Source organism: Odocoileus virginianus, chromosome 21 (assembly GCF_023699985.2).
Source record: "Odocoileus virginianus isolate 20LAN1187 ecotype Illinois chromosome 21, Ovbor_1.2, whole genome shotgun sequence".
NCBI lineage: Eukaryota > Metazoa > Chordata > Mammalia > Artiodactyla > Cervidae > Odocoileus > Odocoileus virginianus.
Genome location: NC_069694.1, coordinates 20,858,601 through 20,881,632, shown reverse-complemented (window position 1 = coordinate 20,881,632; position 23,032 = coordinate 20,858,601). Strand labels below are relative to the sequence as shown.

Genomic DNA, 23,032 nt, shown 5'->3' with positions numbered 1-23,032 from the left:
TTTCTGCCACTCTCAGGCCATTTATTTGGGCACTGACCAAATAACTAACATTTACCGAGTTCTCACTATATACAAGTTCAGTGCTCCATGTGGTTTCTTGGAGGACACAAAAATGTGTAGACAATAAGAACTTCATCAAAAAATGTCATCAACAATCATCAAGAAACTTAAAATCTTACAGTTCAAGGATTTGAGCACAGTAACAATCTCTCTGATTTATCTGGAAAGATTCAATGGTTTTGGACACTCCTGGTGAGTCACAAACACCAGTCCCAGAAGGATAGCTCCTTCGGGGAACGTCTTCCAAAAAGATGAGTTTAGGCTCTGTTTATGAGACAAACTATTTGGTTCATAAAAGCTGTGTCTCCTTAAAAATGTCCAACACACAGACAGAGAAAGAGAAAAATCGTATGATATTCCTTATATGTGGAATCTAAAATAAAAAAAAAAAGATTCAAGTGAACTTGTTTACAAAACAGAAACAGACTCAGAGACTTGGAGAACGAACTCACGGTTGCAGAGGGGAAGGGACAAGAAGGTCGTTTAGAGCTGACATGGACACATGGATAACCAACAAGGTCCTTCTGTATAGCACAGGGAACTCTGCTCAATATTATTTGGCAGCCTGGATGGAAAGGGCGCTTGGGGGAGAATGGACCGGTGGCTGAATTGCTATGCTGCCACCTCAAACTATCCCAACATTGCTAACTCATCAGGCTCCATTCCCTCCCTTCTTTCTCTTTCTCCAGGAGTCTTCCTGCAGCCTAGCTTTATTGATCCATCTCTTTACTTATTTTTCTAATTCTTCTCCCCACCTCCCACCCGCCCCTAGGATACAAACTCCATGAGAGTGAGGGACTGCTTTATTCACTGCTAAATGAATCCTAAGGTCAAAGGACCCCATAAATACTGGTTGAACAGATGAATCACAGCGCTGAACTGGGTGCTTGGCCTTTCTCCTGCATCTCCTTTTACTCTCTCTGGGATGGTATTATTATTTCTAACAACTACATCTCAAAAATGGATCATAATAGTTTTTCCAGCTAAATGGGAAAAAAATTCATTCTCAATGAATTGTTTCTGAAAACTGTAATAAATGCCCATTTTATCATTTTCCCTTCTCCTGACTGCTTGAGCACTGGGCCAAGAGTCAGGTAACTTTGCTCTCCAAACAGCATCACTGTGGGTGGCTCTGTGACCCTGACCTCTTCACCCTCCAGGGCCTTTTGTTTCCCAATGGCAAAATAAGAAATTTTCAGTTTATTTTCAAGCTGCCTTCTTGCCAGGTGACTCAGATGGTAAAAAAAAAAAAAAAAAAAAAAAAATCTGCCTGCAATTCAGGAGCCACAGGAGGTGTAGGTTCGATCTCTGGGTCAGGACAATCCCCTGAAGGAGGGCATGACAAGCCACTCCAGTTTTCCTGCCTGGAGAATTCCATGGACAGAGGAGCCTGGTGGGCCACAGTCCATGGGGTCACAGAGAGTCAGACATGCTTAGAGACTAACACTTTCACTTTCACATTTGGTTCGGAAACTATGGAGATCAACATACAAATGATGGGCCAAATTATATTTTTACATCTTCTGAGTTCATACCACTTTCTAAGTAGAAGCTTATCTTAAAGATAGCAAGGTCATTTCATAGGAAGCAAGTAGAAATCCAAGAGGGAAGGATTTGATTATTCAGTCATATCTACAAGCCTGCCAATTTGGGACAAACACCCCAGATATCCCAGAAAGCTCATCTCCCCCCAAGATCACACCCCAACATACAACAGACATGCAAAGGAAGGTGCCACATCAGCTGGTTATGACATCTTGAGTCACAGACACTTCAGTGGGGCCTCTAAACAGACTTCTTATTTACTTGCACATTAAAGAAACTCATACCTTCACCAGTCAGATATTTTCCCCCCAAGCATCTGAACAGCCAAAGAGATTTAGAAGCAATTAACATTCACAAGTAACAGAGCAATCAACAAGGGAATCGCTAATGGGACTGGACAGAATCCAAAAGCAGATATTAGGATAATAGTGAGTCCCTGACCTAGGGTACGGTGTTAATTCTGGAGGGCAGACTCATGGTACGTTTTCAATAGCTTTGCGGGGCTGCTGTCACGGTCACATATGCCTCAACTATGTATGGTTCCTAGCCCCCCATTGCCACGAAATACTTTTTTTTTAAAACTACTATCGAAAAGAAGGCATTTTTGCATTGTTATAACACAACCTCTAGCATTAATGGTGTATATTGAATTCAAGTTTATTTTTAAATTGCCTACCTGACAAAAATGTTAAAATGTCATTTTTTTCCACTTTGGGTCTCTTGACTATCTTCACCTGTTAGCTCTTGTAGCTAGAGGCCACAGAAATAATAGCTATGAATTTCCACCCTGACGCTTCCCCAGTAACTTTTGCCACTTATTTGCATGCACATGGGTTTATACAACCCTAGTACACACAAGGACACGGGCACTCCTATTCCAACCAGCTCTATGCTTGCTTCCTTGTCAGTTTTTCTGACTGTTTTCAAAGATATCACTCCAGAAATCAGCATACACCCATTCCTTTATTTTACCCCACCAGGAAAGTCTCTGGGTAACAGAGAATGTTTCCATTGTTACTCTTCCTGCTCCCACTTTTTAGCTCTCATCTCTCATCACTCCGATCCATCTGAAATGCCAATGCCAAGCAAATCTATCTTTACCCCCCCTCGGACCACATTCCTGAATCCCTGCCCTGGCTCTCCTTCTCCCTCAGCCTAAAGTGCAAACGGCTCAACCTTCAGAGGTTGGACCTCTCCACGCCCACACATGCCTCTCAGTCCTCAATTCCCCTGCCAGCCGTCCTGCAGGGTCATCTTGCCTCACTCATGACCGTGACATTCACCTCTAATCACAGGACATCTTCCCTTACATATGAACTCTGGGCCCCAGGCAGGCAGAAAACCCAGTGTATTCCCACTTTTCAGTTTGGATATAATTAACCACTGCCTAGGATGGTTTACTTTATTCTGTGTGGCCTAAGAAGCTAAATAACTTCCAAGGTTGGACTTTTAAATTTTTTTGACTAATATAATGTTAGATATGAGTATATAAGTGCATAAACATCATTCATTTCGACAACAATGTTTTTCTGGTGGTTCTATGGCATTCATGCTGTCGTTTACTTCTCCTACTCTGCTGCTTTGACCTATGAAAGGGTCCCTTCTTAACAATTCAGGTTTTTTTTTTCCTTCACCTCCCCACCCCCAACACACATCCACTATGAAAACGCATCCCTCTTTAAAGCTTTGGTTTATTCCCTGAGTACAATCAGCCACTGATACACAATCCGCCACCACCAGGCTGTGTGTGCTAAAAGCCTGTTTTGACAAAGATTTTATACAACAGAATCCAAATTAAAGGGAAGTTATCAACAGACGCTAACACACACACACACACACACCCTCAATCATCGCCTCTCCTCCTGGCTCCCTCCCCACACCAAGCAACAGCAGTTGAGATTAAAATGCTTCTGGGGCTATGGTAATCCAATCAGGGCTGGGCATGCTTCAATCTCTACCCCTCGGTGGTCAGAAAACATTTTGGCAAAATGCCTTTCAACTGCACTCCACATTCCGAGTAGGTCTCGTGCTTATTTTTGACTGCTCCACAGAAGTGAAGGTAACCAGGGGCCATCCTGCCCAGAGAGCAAGTTTTCACCTGCAGAGTGTCGGAAGCATTCCCGGCATCAAGGAGTGGAGAAAGAGAGAGAGAGAGACTGTGTGTGTGAGTGAGTGTGTGTGTGTGTGTGTGTGTGACAGAGAGAGATTGTGATGCACCCACCTACAGATGGAGAGCAGGACACAAGGGAAAATACTGCACAAACACACATTTTTTTTTTAACTTCAAAGATGAGAACCTATTTTTCAACTCTTTGCCCTACCTAAGCACCAACCAAAATATCCCCCTCATTCTATATTAGTCAAAGCTTCTCAGGGGTCCTTATCCTTTCCAGATCCCTTTGGCTATTGGATAAAATCTTGAGAGGGGAAAATGGTTTTTAACAGAATTGCAAAGGAGATTAATTATATTGAAACACTTTTCCATCCTGAGTTAAGAAGCCCAGCAGGGTGTGGTTCTACTGGATAGAAAGTAGGGATGCTGTCTGGATTTTTCTTTTTTAACATGGGATTTCTGCTGAAGACCCTTGCACTAAGCAAGCAGCATGCTGTTATAGAAAGCAGAAAGTGGTGACTGTGTATCCTGTCCCTATGACAGTACGCCTGCCTGTACACAGGGTTTGTAAGTGTCTTTGTCTTGCAAATAGCCTACACCCATGAACCCAGAGTCCTTCCGTATTTGCTACACTGGATGGAATAGCTAAGAACATAGACTTCCTTTATTTACAGCCTTAAGTAAGTTTTAACTACTCCTGAGAGAGAAGTAGAGGAATAAAGAAAGCAATTTGAGGAGTTTTGGAAGAGTAGAAGTAATGGTTAAAAAAAAAAAAAAAAAAAAAAACCCTCTATTTAACCATTTATTCTTTCACCAAATATTTATTGAGCACCTTCCCTAAATTCACAGTGCTGAATAAATGACCCACAGAACTTCCCCCCAAGGAGTTTACATGCAAATGTGGGGAGACACTCTCAAAGCCAATACATGCTGCTGCTGCTGCTAAGTCACTTCAGTCGTGTCCGACTCTGTGCGACCCCATAGATGGCAGCCCCACCAGGCTCCCCCGTCCCTGGGATTCTCCAGGCAAGAACACTGGAGTGGGTTGCCATTTCCTTCTCCAATGTGTGAAAGTGAAAAGCGAAAGTGAAGTCGCTCAGTCATGTCCGACTCTTAGCGACCCCATGGACCGCAGCCTACCGGGCTCCTCCGTCCATGGGATTTTCCAGGCAAGAGTACTGGAGTGGGGTGAAGCCAATACATAAGTAAATGTAAAACAAGTAAACACATGTCTAGTAATGATGAATGCTATGAAGAAAAACAAAGCATAGGAGGTTAGGGAGTGTAAGGACATAAACTCATACTTCATGTAGCATTTATTTCCCCATTTTATGTCACTAAATATTTGTTGCCAAGCTCCTACTATGTTTCAGGTTCTGGAATGCATTTTGGGGAAGTCAGATACATATACATATGGATGGATGGATGGATAGATGGTTGGATGGATAAATAGATATGTGTATATATATATGTATGTATATATATATCACACACTTGATTTTCAGTTATTTGAGTATGAACGCTAAGCAGTCTTCACCAAGAGGGATCTGTGTGTAATGGTGCACTCCGACTAGAGCTTCTTTTAAAAAGCAACTGATGAACAGGGGTTCCCAATGTGGGAAGGATGCAGTGGGGTCTGCATCTGCTCTGTTGAATGCTATGGGCATTGGAAGTATTGAGTGCCCTGGTGCAGGGTCCACAACCATGGTCTTCCCTCAGGCCCATGACTTACCTCACTGAGTGGCTGTGAACAAGGTACATCACTGCTTTGAGCCTTGGATTCTCATCTGCAAAGTGAGGATCCCAGATACTGTGGGGTTCAAATGCAGTCAGGCAAGAAGAGTGGCCAGCACAATGCCCAGAGCAAGGGAACTGACAGATGAATACTTGTCCCCACTCATCTTCTCATCCAAGAAAAACATGAACACCAGAAATGCAAAAGCCCCCCCACAAAAGGCTGTGCACCCAGAATAAAGATACAGGGACTGCTTTTGCTTGTTTTGTTTTGTTTTGTTTTGTTTTTTGACCCAAATAGTTTGAGGGAATATGGCCTGCTTGCATGCTTAGTTGTTCAGTTGTGTCTGACTCTTTAACACCCTATGGACTATAGCCCTCTGTCCATGGAATTTTCCAGGCAAGAATACTGGAGTGGGTTGCCATTTCCTTCTCCAGGGGATCTTCCCCACCCCAGGATGGAACCAGGGTCTCCTGAATTACAGGTGGATTCTTTACCAGCTGAGCCAACAGGAAAACCCTTAGGCAGTATTAAGATGTTACTTAAAAAAAAAAAAAAGCCCACAGTCAATTAAGTTTCAGAAAACAACATGAAATGAAGCAACATGGGTCTCTTTACTTCAGGTTTTCCTGTTCTGCAGTAAGTGGATGTGAATCACATAGCTTCAAGCAATATGAACAACGGCGTGTTTCCCAATTTATTTGACCCCAGAACCCTTTGGCAAACCTTACATGACAGTCATCAGCACAATTGGGAAATGTGGATTTGCTCTAAGAATAAATGAATCAAAAGATATGGAATCTATACCCTCTTTGCCTCTGATGTGGTCTGATAGCTTTCTTTGAAAAGGCAGACTTGGGCATATTTTCTGCAAACTAAGAAAGCTGGTGGCAGTGTTTCCTATCCACTGGACCACAGCATCTTCTCCTTTTCCTAGAAAAGAAGTCATTATTCTGGGACCACAGCACATCTGGGGGAAGTGTTGGCAACATCTGAACACTTCTCATTCCCTAGGACAGGTAATTCCCCTATTTTCTGCAATAAATGGGCTCTTAAAACGAGTTTTGTTAATTATTCTCTCAAAAACCAAATCCTCTTCTGGCTATACCGGGAGTCCTGCTACTTAAAGTCACACCAGGTTTTCTTTATTATCTGAATGCTTCACAGTGAGCATGCATTACTTTCATAAACAGAAAATCAATGCCGGGGAAAAAAAGGAAAGAAATTCTGTAGAGATGTGTTGATACACCAGTGATTAGTCCAAAAATTACCTACTTGAACATGAAGATTTTTATATATGAGGCTTTTCATGAAGATCTTACTGAATGTTGGTACACTTGATAAATCTGAAGCCCGAAGAGATAGGCTAGGAGGAAACTGGGGCCAAGACGCCCTCACATGCTTAGAAATCAACCTTGGGACGAGGGAATCACCTACAATATCTGGCTCTCCAAGGCAAAGAAAGTGGTGGCTGGGCAGGGAGAAAAGCCAGGAGGAAGGCAGTAAAGCAGGGATGGGGGAGGGAGCGAGAGGAGAAGGAAGGAAGGGGGAGAGGGAAGGAAGGAGGAAGGATGAAAAAGAAAGAATGAACTAGAGTGAGAGAGAAAGTAAATGAGAGAAAAATAAAAAGCAAGAGCTGTTGAGAAGCTGCAAGGAGGGGGAGGGGAACACAAACCCACAGATTAAGTTGACCCAAGTCAATACAAAAGGCTTTGTGCAAGGGCTGTGGCATTAATGGGATTTGGACCGCTAAAGCCATGGGAATCAAGCACAGAACATAACCAAGATGCCGGAGTTATTTTTGAAATGGATGTCTTAAGTAATATGAAGCTTAACTAGCAGGGACAGTCACAGCATTTTGCATGACTACTGCCAGCTGCTGGCCCAGCTGGGAGCCTGAGCAGACCAATCACCCAATCACCAGCAGCCTCTGACCTGGGACAGGCGACAGGATCAGCAAGGTGAGCCTTTACCCAGAGGCAAGCACGGAGGAGTTGGGGTGTGCGTTGCCAGGGAGATGCGCTGCTCCCAGAACCTGTCAGTAATGCAAATGTACCTGGAAGGGGACCCGCTGAGCCCGAATCCTGAGGCCCTGGGTTTAGATGGAGTTTTCACTCTTTCAATCAATCTTTCATCCCACGTCTCCAAAGACCATTTGGGGTCTTGACGATATTGGGAGAGCCAGACAAAGCCCCTGCTCTCTAGGAGCTTGCGTTCTCCTGGAAGAGGGGAAGCCAGCAAGGAAGGAAGAATTTCTAGGGGTTATAAGACACGTGTGTGTGTGATTTAGTCTCTCAGTCGGGTCCGACTCTTCGCAACTCGATGGACTGTAGCCCGCCTGGCTCCTCTACCGGTGGAATTCTCCAGGCAAGAATACTAGAGTGGATTGCCATACCCTCCGCCAGGGGATCTTCCCAACCCAGGGATCCAACCCATCCTCTCTTTCCTCTCCTACATTGGAAGGCAGATTCTTTACCACTGAGCCTCCTGGGAAGCCCATAAGACACATGAAGAAAATCAAAAAGGAAAGAGGAAAAGAGAGGGCTCCCGGGGGGGAAATGTGCTTAGGGAAGACAGCACCACTGAAGAAGAAACATTTAAGTTAAGACTGAACAAGAAAAGGTGGACCCCACCCTGCCAAGCCCCAAAGCACAGTGAAGGAGGTGGGAGCCAGCAGATCTTCCCTCAGACGAGGCAGAGGCCACCGTCACCCCTCCCTTCCAACCAACTCAGCCTTCGGCAATTCTAAATTCCAAAGCTCACAGACGTGTTTAATTTTAAAACCTTAAATTGCGTACCGTGCCTGGTAGAAAAATCTATCCCAAAACTTGGGATATTTTTAGAATGGTCCACTTCAGTTTCTTCAAGTACTTTTTTCCCTGTTCAACCAGAAGATCCAAATAGTCCAGGTAACATCAGCCTCCTCTAAATACCTAAAACTGCATTCATCAACCACTTTTTAAAAATTGGATCTTACTTCAAAGCTGAATGACTTGATTACTCCCATAACAGCATACATTACACTGATTACGGGATTATTCACATGCCATTTCGAAGAGGCTGGGCAACATTTCTCCACATCGCAACCACCAACAAACAGTGGCGAACATGGAAAATGGGATGCTAAGACTCCAATGCTCTCCATGTCCTGATACCGTGACAAGATGCCTCTGCACTCTTAAAACAGAACCAAAACACTGATGCTGTTTAAAAGAGGGACAGAGGAGGAGTTACTAGGTTGGTCAAGAACTTCATTCGGGTTTCTCCATAAGATGCTATAGAAAAGACTGAACAAATTTTTTGGCCATCCTGATATTTTAATACAATACAGCTCAGAGAGAATAAAAGAAAAAAAGCACCAAAAGAGCCCAAATATGAGGTTGTTTCTAAGATCTGACACACACCAGGCACTCAGTAAACAAAATGTGCCCCTCTCTATACTCCTTGCCCAAGTATACCCTGAGCACAGATTTTTATATCAATAATTTGCCAATAACATATTCATTGGCTCATTTTTTTTTTCTGTCAGTCAAGTGCTGTGTTTTCAACCTGCTGGCAATTGATTCAGCTTCATCAATTCATAAGAATGGCTTGGGGTGAGAAGGGGGTGAAGAGGTGGAAGCTTTATAGCCATGATTCACTGCTAATCGATGATTAGCATTTTATGCTCAAGACAATCGAATTCATATTATTTCACATTTTAAAAGTTTTTGAAGGAACACATTAAAAGCTAAAATGAAAACAGGGCATCACAAGTTCAAATAAGCCATTAATTAGACAAAGAAGCATAATTCTACTGAACACTATTTTACTAGCTAATCAACGTGTCATTTTTTTCTATTGGCATCTACTTACTGTCATATAATTTCCATAAGGGCACCATCTGTATTTATAAAAAGAATTATCTTTGTGGTGATCTTCCAATCTACAAACAATGATGATATTTAACTTTTCTTATAGGATCAATTTTAGAATTGGGTTAAAGGATTTAGAAGTCTCTTTTTTCATGATGAACCTTAAAAGGACTTATTCATACATATCTGTGTTATAAGCACTTGAAAAAAAGAAAATACAACAAAAGGTACTTTTGATTGATTAAAATGTATAGTTCTGGATCTTGCCTCTTACATACTTTTAATCTAGCATTATCAGTCACTTCAGTCACTCAGTCATGTCTGACTCTTGGTGACCCCATGGACTGCAGCATGCCAGGCTTCCCTGTCCATCATCAACTCCCGGAGCTTGTTTAAACTCATGTCCATCAAGTCAGTGATGCCATCCAACCATCTCATCCTCTATCATCCCCTTCTCCTCCCACCTTCAATCTTTCACAGCATCAGGGTCTTTTCCAATGAGTCAGTTCTTCGCATCAGGTGGCCAAAGTATTGGAGTTTCAGCTTCAGCATCAGTCCTTCCAATAAATATTCAGGACTGATTCCCATTAGGATGGACTCATTTGATCTCCTTGCAGCCCAAGGGACTCCCAAGGGTCTTCTCCAGCACCACAGTTCAAAAGCATTAACTCCTCGGCACTCAGTTTTCATTTTAGTCCAACTCTCACATCCATACATGATGACTGAAAATACCATAGCTTTGACTAGCTTTGTCAGCAAAGTATTGCCTCTGTTTTTTAACATGCTGTTTAGGGTGGTCATAGCGTTTCTTCCAAAAAGCAAGCATCTTTTAATTTCATGACTGCAGACACCATCTGCAGTGATTTTGGAGCCCAAGAAAATAAAGTCTGTCACTGTTTCCATTGTTTCCCCATCCATTTGCCACGAAGTGATGGGACTGAATGCCATGATGTTCAATTTTGGAATGTTGAATTTTAAGCCAGCTTTTTCACCCTCCTCTTTCACTTTCATCAAAAGGCTCTTGAGCTCCTCTTCACTTTCTGCCATAAGGGTGGTTTCATCTGCATATCTGAGGTTCTTGATATTTCTCCCAGAAATCTTGATTCCAGTTTGTGCTTCAACCAGCCCAGAATTTCGCATGATGTACTCTATATAGAAGTTAAATAAGCAGGGTGACAATATACAGCCTTAATATACTCCTTTCCCAATTTAGAACCAGTCAGTTGTTCCATGTCTGGTTCTAACTGTTGCTTCTTGACCTGCATACAGATTTCTCAGAAGGCAGGTAAGGTGGTCTGGTATTCCCATCTCTGAAGTATTTTCCACAGTTTGTTGCAATCCATACAAAGGCTTTGGCGTAGTCAATAATGCAGAAGTACATGCTTTTCTGGAACTCTCTTGCTCTTTTGATGATCCAGCGGATGTTAGCAATTTGATCTCTGGTTCCTCTGCCTTTTCTTAATTCAACTTGAACATCTGGAAGTTAATGGTTCACGTACAGTTGAAGCCTGGCTTGGAGACTTTTGACTATTACTTTGCTAGAGTGTGAGTTGAGTGCAATTGTATGGTGGTTCAAGCATTCTTTGTCATTGCATTTCTTTGGGATTGGAATGAAAACTGACCTTTTCCATTCCTGGGGCCATTTCTGAGTTTCCGAATTTGCTGACATATTGAGTGCAGCACTTTCACAGCATCATCTTTCAGGATTTGAAATAGCTCAACTGGAATTCCATCACCTCCACTAGCTTTGTTTGTAGTGATGCTTCCTAAGGCCCACTTGACTTCACATCCCAGGATGTCTGGCTCTAGGTGAGTGATCACATCATCATGTCATTAAGATCTTTTTGTAGAGTTCTTCTGTGTATTCTTGCCACCTCTTCTTAATATCTTCTGTTTCTGTTAGGTCCATACCATTTCTGTCCTTTATTGTGTTCCTATTTGCATGAAATGTTTCCTTGGTATCTCTAATTTTCTTGTAGAGATCTCTAGTCTTTCCCATTCTATTGTTTTCCTCTATTTTTTTGCATTGATCGCTGAGGAAGGCTTTCTTATCTCTCCTTGCTATTCTTTGGAACTCTGCATTCAGAAGGATATATCTTTCCTTCTCTCCTTTGCCTTTCACGTCTCTTCTTTTTTCAGCTATTTGTAAGGCCCCCTCAGACAACCATTTTACCTTTTTGCATTTCTTTTTCTTGGGGATGGTCTTGATCACTGCCTCCTGGACGACGTCACAAATCTTGTCAGTTCACCTTGAAAATTAACCTGCCCTTTCAAGCATTATTGGCTCAGAGGTTCAAGTGTCTGCCTGCAGTGCACGAGACCAGGGTTCTATCCCTGAGTCAGGAAGATCCCCTGGAGAAGGAAATGGCAACCCACTCCAGTATACCTGCCTGGAGAATCCCATGGAGGGAGGAGCCTGGTGGGCTACAGTCCATGGGGTCGCAAAGGGTTGGACATGACTGAGCGACTTCAGTTCAGTTCAGTTCCAAGCATTATGGGTCCTTACTATAAAATCCAATAAAACAATCATAAACAAAATATTTTCTGTTTTCCATTTTGGCTGAAAGGGCAAGTTAATTTTCAAGGTGAACTGATTTTGTGCTCCATGCTCAGACAGAACTCTGTATTTGCCAAGGTCACTGCTTTGAGCAGGATCAGCATCTGGCCAACTCACTCAGTTACGACACATGATCAAACTCTGCCATGTCCAGTTCTTAATGCTAGCCTTGCAAGGGCAAGTCACTGGCTTAGAGATGGCTAGTCAAGCTGGTGGGGATGGGCCAGCAAACCCCTCAACCCAGATGGACTAGAAACTCGTAATGGAAGACCTTCTGTTGGAAACAGGTATCATAGATAAGATGACAAAACATGGATGCAAGGAGAGATTTGCTTAAAGAGTTTCTATAGCTATCAAGGGGCTTCCCAGGGGGCTCAGTGATAAAGACTCCTTCTGCAGTGCAGGAGACCCAGGTTTGATCCCTGGGTCGGGAAGATCCCCTGGAGGAGGGAATGGTAACCCACTCCAGGATTCTTGCCTGGAGAATTCCATGGACAGAGGAGCCTGGCGGGCTACAATCCATAGCGTCGCAAAGAGTCAGACACGACTTAAGTGACTGAGCATACACATGTCTATCAAGTAGGACCTCAGAGAGAAAAGTTTTTGGTTTTACAAAGGTACATTACTTCAGCTTTGAGTCAATTCAAAGAGCAAGATTCAGCTTGAGAGAATCAATCAAAGACAAAAGTCTCACTCTTGGCTAAGATGCAATTTTCTCCACTAATAATCAATTACTTTGTAAGTTTAATTTCAAACAAGATTTAGGATTATGATTAAAAATCTATATGACATACTGAACAACAAAATAAAAAGACAAAACACAAACTAATATTTATATTTCATTGATTCCTTAATGTGTTTGAGTTCATGGATTTCCACCTAATATCAAGGACTGTATTAAGTATCTGGCACAGTGAACAAACCTGTAGAAAGAAATGGCAACCCACTCCAGTATTCCAGCCTGGAAAATCTCATTCACAGAGGAGCCTGGTAGCTACAGTCCATAGGGTCACAAAGAGTGGGATACAACTGAGCACATGCATGCCCGGCAAGGTATAGTGAACAAAATAGACATAGTCTCTGCCCTCTTGGAGCTTACTGTCTTTTTTTAAAAAGTATGTGTGAATGAGTAACTGAGTGGAAATTCACCAATCATATTAGTGATTTAATTAAGATATATAACTACTATATTTCCTCTAATGTAGTTTTATTGTTTTTTAAAATATGAAACATTTCTTTTAAATAATTTGCCTATGTCCCACGCTGCAGGTGGATTCTTTACCAGCTGAGCCACAAGGGAAGCCCAAGAATACTGGAGTGGGCAGCCAGTATTTCCTGGGTCCGGAAGATCCGCTGGAGAAGGGATAGGCTTCCCACTCCAGTATTCTTGGGCTTCCCTTGTGGCTCAGCTGGTAAAGAATCCACCTGCAATGCGGGAGACCTGGGTTCCATCCCTGGGTTGGGAAGATCCCCTGGAGAAGGGAAAGGCTACTCACTCCAGTATTCTGACCTGGAAGAATTCCATGGGACTATATAATCCACAGCGTCGCAAAGAGTCAGACATGACTGAGCAACTTTCACTTTGGGACTAGAAGTAATATTTCTGGATTGAGGGGCTGGTTTTGTTTTTTGGTTTGTTTTTTTGAAATGTTCATTGAAATGTTGACTTTCAAAGAAACTTTAACCATTGAATATTTGAAATATGTTAAAAAAATAGAGAATGTTTAGGAAAATGTAATAAAACAAACAAACAAAAAAACATATTCAGAACTAGAAAATGGTCTTCTTGGGTAAAGATAAGGAATCAGTCTCATTTCTCCCAAAAAAATAACTTGACTATTCTCTCTGCAGGGAATGAACATGTAAGAGAATGAACCTGGGTATCAAAACAGTTCTCTTTTCAAACCCTGGCTCTCCCACTGTGGGAGAGAAGCTCTCTACATCTCAGTTTCCTTATCCAAAAAAGAGGCATATCAGAAGAATTACATGATAAATATAAATAGCTTAGCAGGGAATGGCTGATCTCTCTTAGCTAGCTGCCATCATCATCACACGTCATCAGCAGCATCACAGAAAGAATTCAAGATCTATCGTAATAAAGGGCTTGTGGTAAGCACAAGGAAGCAGATAACAATTTAACCAGAGAAAACACTAGGATTTAAGTCAGAAGTCCCTGATTCAAATCCTGGCTCTTCTCATGCCCACTTGTGCAAACTTGGATAAAACTCATAAACTTTTGAGTTTCAGTTTCCCCAGCTCAAAAGGGGACCTAGTAAAACTTAATTAATGAGATAATATATAAGGAAGGATCATATACATCACATACACCATCTCATTAAATACAAAATACCACTAAGTTTACAGGAAAGCACATTCTAACAATAATCTACCATAAAATGACCTCTTTTTTAACCACCCAGGTTAAAAAACTTCCAGAAAAATCATGAACTTGAAATTCAGCTGCACCATTCACTAGATTAATAACATCTCTTAATTCTCTGGGCCCTGGTTTTTGGTCAGGAAAATAGCATATTCATTGTGAGGATTAGAAATCAGCTGTGCAAAGTGCCCAGAAGAGGGTCTGGCACATCACACATGTTCATTGATAGGTAGTTTCCAGCCCCCTCGGTTAAACTGCAATTCACTACATCTCAGTTTTAGCATTTATATTTCCAAACTCTTTAAATGAAAAGCATTATAAATAACCTTTGGATGATCTTTAATTCTTTATGGTTTAGAGTGGGGAAAAAAATCTATAGAAACATAAAATATCCAGGGTGTCAAATATACAGTATAATCACTTTATATGATCGCTGCTAATACAGTTCAATCTAAATTGCAGTCTCATATTTGACATAATTATACATAACCAAACACTAATAAAAATTGCTGCCTTATATTTCAAATTAGTAATTATGGTAGTAAACATTAACAACATGTCAGATATAAGATGGTGATTTGTTCTGAAATGTATTAGAAATCATTATACTGTATGATAATTTTAATTACAGTTGGGTAGCAAGAGAGCAAGCAGCGGTTAGGGCTTTAAGTGCATTCTGGGAGCCAGCTGCTGCTGCTAAGTCAGTCGTGTCCAACTCTGTGCGACCCCACAGACGGCAGCCCACCAGGCTCCCCCGTCCCTGGGATTCTCCAGGCAAGAACACTGGAGTGGGTATGGGACCCAGCAGCTCTTCAATTCAGCCCGAGTTCTGACTTCCTCGGTTTGAGTTCAGCAATGCACAATTCTTTCTCCACCTTTAAACAGTGAACCCAATTCCCTCTGCAGAATCCGTACTATCAGGAGGTTTGAAGTCATTTTTCCAGGGTTTTAAAATCCTTAGTTTATCACTTTCTAGCCAGATGAAGCTGATTGATGGGAATCTCTCTGTGCCTCTGTTTTCTCATCTTAAAAATGGAAAATGTAATGATACCTAGCTGAGAGAGTGATAACAGCAGCCAAATTAGATCATTCTATTTGCAATTCTTAGCCTGGCACCTGGAAGATAGTGAGTCTTCAATATATCATAGTGGTAGTTATTATCATTTTATATCAATATTCAGATCAATCATTTTCTTAAACTACTTAATAGTAACCAAATAGCCTATGTAGAATAGAAATGTGTTGAATTATTAGCTTCTTTCTCTCAGGACGCTGTAATCTTCAAAAGTTAGTCTTTCTCCTTTCCTCTCTCCTTCTATATTTTCTCCATTTCTTTTCACTCACTCAATAAATCAATGGGAAGACCCCATTCTTTATATTTTCACTTCTCAGGAAGGTTTTGGCTCATCCTTTCATGGCAACTATTTCCATGTTGGCCTTAGCAACATGACCTTAGCAACTGACCTTTAAACGAAGCCATGATCCCTACACATGGTCCAGCACCCATCTCGTGCTCAAACAATGATGACGATGAAGAAACTGAGAAGATTCCATCCTCACAAGTAAGTATAAAAGCCACAAGGGTAAGAGCCACAAGATTCCTACCGCACCCGTATTACAAGTTGACACACCTGAAATCTGATCATTAGACTCTAATTTAGGAACTTAAAGCCCCCCACCCTGTCTACAACCCCCAAAACAGTGAAATTCATTATTCTAACATAAAACCATTTTTTAAATTTCAGAGTTACCTATTTCTACCACTTTTAAAGGTCTGTAGATTTATCCAATTTAAGAAAAATAAAAAAGATCACACACACACACAAAAAAAAGGTCTCCAAGATCTACATGCACTTTCATGGTCTCCTACAAAATGGGGGAGAACTCCCAGCATTATGATAAAGCACCTTGCCTGTCTACATTTCCATACTGTTTCAGGGAAAATATTCAGGGGAACAGACTGGACTGCTAATTAGAGAACTGTCTGAAACCACCATGAACCACATTTCCATCGGTGCAATAAGCAAAGACGCTTCATTAAAATCACTGTCCTCTGCAAGGGAAAGCTGTTTCAAGCGCAATAGATCTAATTCACAGGAGTGATCATGCAGACCCAGGTACAGTATTCATTATTAACTTAAAAAGTATGCCAAATCAATTAAAAACCATTTTAAAGGGAAGGAATAAAATTTAGTTCTACCTAACTGCAGCTCAGCTCTAATTTATCTTCCAGCCACTTTCAAGGGATTTTACTTGGTTCTTAATCTAACATTCATTGGAAAGGGTAATTCTCATGAAATTACAATGGCATCTCTTGCATCATTTAATGCAAATGTTCCCATTCTTCGGAAATGGAGAGCAGCTTCTCCAATAAAGACTGCCTTCAAGGTGTAAAGTGGAAGAACTCTGGGATCTGCTTGAGAAGAATAAAACATTCCGTTTCAGAAACTGCTCAAATTTCAAACTCTGCCTGCATCCCTATGACAAAGTATACCCAAATATAGGTTATTCACAAGATGTTTGTTATAAGGCAAGGCATATGAATTCCTGCCATGTCTTTCTTTACAAACTTGTCAAGACTTGTGAGCCCTTAATGAAATGCAGCATTTTAGAGGCAAAAAGGAAGCTACAAGATGCCAAAAACAAAAGACTCCTTTCTTGGGACTGGGACCTTCTTATGCTAATGATAGTTCTCATTACAGGAGACGCTGCTGTTGTTCATTTGCTAAATTGTGTCCAACTCTTTGCTACCTTGCCTGTATCACCTCAAAACCAAACAGGGCATTAGAGGCCATTGAGATGAGCCACTTCAACTCACAGATGAAGAGACTGGGTGGGGCCTAAGAGAGAACAAGATTCTTCCAAAATGTCAGGGCTGGTGAGGGGCAGAGACTACTTAGGGCCCAGGTCTGGACTGACCACTCCACGGCTGCCTTCCACTAGTGCCAGAGGGGTGACAAGACTTTAAAATAGACTTTGTGCTCCTGGGGCACTTTCATAAGTCCCATGTGGTACCAATCTTCTGGTATTCAGGTAAAATCCCAAAAACTTGGAACTGAGTTTATCCCAGTAGGAAATTTTTAGTCATAATTGAAACTGATATTGGGCTTCCCAGTAGTAAAGTGGTAAAGAATAGTGGTAAAGAATTCATCTGCCAATGCAAGAAATGCCATTTTGATCCCTGGGTCGGGAAGATCCCCTGGAGTAGGAAATGGCAACCCACTCCAGTATTCTTGTCTGGAAAATCCCATGGACAGAAGCTGGTGAGCTCTGGTCCACAGGCCTGCAAAGAGTCAGACGTGTCTGAGCATGGCACAGGACACTGACACAGAGCCCCGCTAAAATCGAGTTCCCCTGCCGAGTTTATGACTAACTTCTGTTTCCGAAACTTCATTCTCTTTCTTGTCCCACCCCCTGCTCCCTTTGGGATGGAGGAGTAGCAAAGAAAATGGGCAACTGAAACACAGCAGGATCCACAGGGCCCTCCCAGGTCCAAAAACCCCTCCATATCCCCCATTTCTTGTTTGTAGAAAAATCTTTAGTCCCCCAGACCTTCTCTGAGCTCCAAAGAGCAGATTCAAAAGTTATTAATACTAATGAGGGAATTGAGGGATGCAGGAGCAAAGGAAAAGTAGTCAAGAAATAACAGTTCGGTGATAAAACAGAGTTCCAGCGCCTCCTCAAGGGATCTACATAACACTCTGAAACACAGCTTTCAGTTTTTCTATAGGAAGTAAGACCCCGCCCTGGTGAAGGATGATGACTATAAGTACATAGACCTCAAAGTGGATGGAACCAGAAGGTTGAAGGTTGAGATTCCCAAAATACCACCCTGTTACCTCACCACCAACCAATCGGAAGCAGATCATGCCCCCTGCAACCTCAACCCAAATGATACCTTTAAAAGCCTTTCCCTGAAAGCCATGGGAAATTGAGCTGCCCTTTCTCCTTGCTTGGAAGCTGCAGTAAACGCTATAATTCCCTTCATTGTAACCTGGTGTCAGTAAACTAACTTTGCTACACAGTGGGTGAGCAGGCCCAAGTTCAGTTTGGTAACACTATAGAAGTTAGTTGAGTTGATTTTACACTTGCATTTTTTTTTTTAAACTAAGGCCCAGAAGTACAATCTTCCTCATTTGCTAGCTCTTCTTCTCCTTTTAGCACCACTGTTCACTAGTAAACAGAAGTCCCAAGCAGAAGATACCTGCTTCCTCATCAATCCCCAACCCCGAGTCCAGGGCTTTCTGAGACGGTGAGAACATGGCTGTCTACTCTGGTTTTGATTTATGGCAGGGCTCAGCAAACTTCATAAAGGGCCAAATCGTGACTATTTCAGGCTTTGCTGGCCATTTGGTCTTTGTCTGAACTACTCAAATCAGCCACCCTAGTGTAAAAACAGTCATAGGTATTATGTAAGCAAATAAGCATGGCTGTGTTCTGATAAAATTTTATTTATCTATTGAAACTGAATTTCATTTAACTTTCTTTTTTTACAAAAATTATTTATTTACTGATTGTAATTTTTGGCCACATCCTGTAGCATGTGGGATCCCAGTTTCCTGAGCAGGGATCACACCCTCACCCCCAGGATTGGAAGGCAGAGCCTTAATCATTAGACCACCAGGGAAGTTCCTCAAATAATTTCCATGTGTCATGAAGCATTATTTATCTTTTTCATCTTTATTTGGCCATTTAAAAAACAGGAAGGAAGCCAGATTTGTCTTGTCCCTAGTGTAGTTTGCCAACCCCTGGTTTAGAGTTATGAAAGCACCCACTGCAAAGAAAACTTCCTTTTGCTGCCCAGATGCTCTCCATAATTCGCCATTGGCACTTACCGGACTGATGAGGACATTTTCCATTAAATGTCCATGTTTTTCCATTGGTATGTGACAGGCATGACTTTAGCAAGGTTATATCCCAATTTTAGTAACTTCAGTTCACACATAGTGTTCCTGAGTGGGGTATCTTCCTTGATGGGAAATATAACTGAAAAAACTAACTTGATCACCAAGAAGAAGTTGTACGATCATGTCACATTATGATATCAGTCAGATTACACAGGAACATCCAGCCATGGGATGGATGATACGGGTTTTACCACTTGATTTTTAGCCTTCATATGTAAATATCACTTTAATTTAGGACAGAAACATCTCTGTTTCATCTACAGCCAATATTAGCACCAACAAGTCAATCACTGAAATCATTATCAATCTTTTGTCTGTACAATGAAGTAAGTAGGAACGTTCCATTTAAATACCTTTACACACAGCACAACTCTACTGGCATCAGCATATTACAAAAACCAATTTTCTTACATCAACTTCTATCTACTTCTAATTCTGTAGCATAGCTCTGGGGAGTTGCTACAAGGTCTGTGTAAACTGAAAATCTAAATAACATTATGACGCCTATTACAGAACTAATTTATAATCTAATACCCCAGTTGAATTTAATATCCTATTTATTTATTCAAGCAAAATATCTGGAAAAAATATGTCACATCATAATGTAGTTGTTATGAAAATGGAAAAATAAAACAGAATTTTAGAGACGGCATGATAATTGCTAGGGGCAGGTATGAGCAAGAATTTCAGAGCCCCTTACACGAAGGAGAGACAGAGACGGGAGCCCTTTAATAAATAGAATTTTTGCTTTATAATGCAATTATTGTCAAATTTAGTATTTTACATCAAATTTACAACTTTCAAATGTGATTCCTATTAATGTTATCTGCTCAGAGCTACTGCAGCATAAAACTGTTGGCCAACAGATGCCACCTCATCAACTGTCTTTAACAACTCCATTCCCATCCTGGATGGAAGAACCGAGTTTATGGCAGCGTTTATAAGTGCATGCTGCCAATACAAATGCACAAGTGATGCCCGTATATATAATACAAACAGGCTGATGGAAATAACTCTATGGAGGCTTCTGCAAATCCTAAGTTTTGTGCTGACTTCTTTATCTTAAGATAAGTGGAAGGAAAGAAGGGAAGGAGGGAAAAGAAGGAGGGAGGGAGAGAGGAAGGGATGGAGGGGAAATAAGAGAGGAATGAAGGACTAAAGAAAAGAAGAGAGAGAGGATATTATGACATTGGAATAAGAAAAGTGATGGAAAGCACAAGTACAAAAACATTTTTTTGTTTATTCAGTCGCTCAGTCATGTCAGACTCTGCGACCCCATGCGACTACAGCATGCCAGGCTTCCCTGTCCTTTACCATCTCCGGAAGCTTGCTCAAACTCATGTCCATTGGGTCAATGATGCCATCCAACCATCTCGTCCTCTGTCATCCCCTTCTCCTCCTGCCCTCAATCTTTCCCAGAACAAAAACATGGTGTGGTGATAATTACATCTGACCACAGGTGCTCCTAGCCATCCAGATACTGGAATGGCTTGATGCAAGTTTAGTGGCCTCCGTAGTACATATGCAGGAGAGCTCCTACAATTCAGAGAAAGGGTGGCAGCACCTGAATCCCACAGGAAAGAAGGAACATGCCCACTGCCTGCTTTTTGCTGAGACAGGAGCCATGTTTGCAGTGGAGGGAGCAGCCCGTGCTGGCTCCAGGTCCCAAAGTACACACGCACCCAGGTGCACCCCCACGCTCACACTGGTGACCCCCCTTCCAGTCCCCACAAAAAAGCAGAAGAATCAGCCATCACATTGGAAGGTCTCAAACCTTGAGGTCCTTCAGTCCTTTTCCAAACCTGCATGTCTGGATTACAAGCCCTGCATTAGATCGCCTGTATTTTTATTTCACTCCCCACATGACTGAGACACTTCAAAGTTTAGGAACCAGTGACCTCTATGACCATATTTGAAAGGCTCTGGGAAGAGCCCTTTGCCTTGGAAATTATAACAGTGCTCTCTCAATATCCTCAAATATCATAATTAGCAATTCATTCTTTTGCCTTTTAAAGGTTTTCTGGTCTCCACATGTACTGAAACCAAACTTAGATATACTGAAGAGAAGAAAGACTGTAAGCCCTAGTACCAGATGATGCCTTGGTTGGATACTTAGCCCTGCAGAAATTAAACAAAGCATCCCCAAATGGGCAACATAATACCCCATAAAAGGAGGATATCAACAATACAAGATTAGATACAAGAACATACATGCGTTGTGTGACTGCATATACCCTCTGAGCAAACTGCATGGGTATCCAGGGTTGGGCATCCCAGATTCATCTATTTCTGCTGGATATAGTCTGACATCAAAAGTAATTCATGTTCAGGTCCCTCATGTGTTCTAGGACATACCCAGCTCCAAATGGGCCTTCCTCCATGGGTATCCATTTTCAACGGCACATGCATGGAGATTCTGGTGTGAGAATTATGCTCTCTCCTGACAGATGGGCCTCCTATGATGGTTAGCCTTCTCCAAATATAGATCTGGCCCCCTACTATTTCCCGAGCATCTCTCCCAGTGTATATTCCGTCTCCCTCCTCCTCCTGCCACTAGCGTCTGCTCAGCAAGGCTGCCTGGGAACCACGAAGACCGTCTCTTCCCCAAACCACCCTACCTGCTCTTTGTGAAAGGTACACACGTGCAACAGAAACCCAGCTCAGTATTCTATTGATTATCACCTATAAATCTCACTGCTCATAAAAAAGCTCCATGAAAATACAATCCAGGGACATAAATCTCTCTAAGAGAGATGAAATCTGATGGGAAATAAAAATCCTTCATTTCATTTATTCCCATGTTTAAAAGACTGACTTTCCAATCAGCTGGGAGCACTAACATGAGATGGTGGGGAATGGGGACAGAGCACAGGTGGGGATCAGACTGACAGGAGAGCAAACACTCACTGTGCCAACCCCTTGATATGTGCCACCAGCAAGCGACATCATCTCTGATCCTCAGTTTTGTCATATCTACAATAAGTGGGATAAACTCCCTTGCACGGCTGCTGTGAGACTAAGTTCGATAGACTATAAGTACCACGCATACCTGAGGCACTCAAGATAGTAGCTGTTACATGCAGTACATCTCCACCTTTAAAATTATTTTCAACATGAAAAAGGAAGAGAAAGTTAGTTACTGGCCCCCTCAAAATCCATGCTTTCTTCCCATAAGTCCAAGTGATGGCCCATAAGACTGTTTTATTCATTTAACTGACACTTATTGACATTAATTGAGCATCACCTATGTATTAGGCTTTGACCTAGATCCTGGGACTTGTATAGGTTTTATCTCCTATTTTAACAGGTGACAGGACCAACATTTAAGGAGATACATAAGAAGAAAACAGGTGGTGGGGAAAAGTCATAATTTTTTTTTTTTGCAGAAATCCTTATACCATACACAAGGCTCAGTCCCCCTATGTTCTTCATGAACTCTGAAGAGTGCATCTGTCCTCTCAGAAGCCTTCAGAGACCTCCAGCCCAGGTGCTCCCCTGGCTTCTCTCAGCTCCAGAGAGAGGGCCAGTCTCTGAATTTCCACATCATGTTGCCATTTTGATTCAATGAAGTGACAAATCCCTATGTTGTGAGCTTTAGAAGGACAAGGATAAAGCCATGTGAACTTCTTAACTTCCTCCCTCACCAGTAGTGTCTGCACACAGTATTCAAATTTCACCTCTGAGAGCTTCCCTGGTGGCCTAGTGGTAAAGAATCTGCCTGCCAATGCAGGAGATACTGGGTTTGATCCCTGATTCAGGAAGAGCCCACATGCCACAGAGCAACTAAGCCCAGGAGCCACAACTACTGAGCCTGTGCTCTAGAAGCCAGGAGCCACGACTACTGAACCCATCTGCTACAACTACTCAAGCCCTCAAGCCCT

General features: G+C 42.0%; 1 protein-coding gene across 4 annotated transcripts in view; it reads right to left on the bottom strand.

Moving 5' to 3' along the window:
- PPARGC1A (PPARG coactivator 1 alpha) overlaps positions 1-23,032 on the bottom strand; it is a 694,460-nt gene that overhangs the window by 494,642 nt on the left and 176,786 nt on the right. The gene's annotated exons all lie outside the window — the stretch shown is intronic.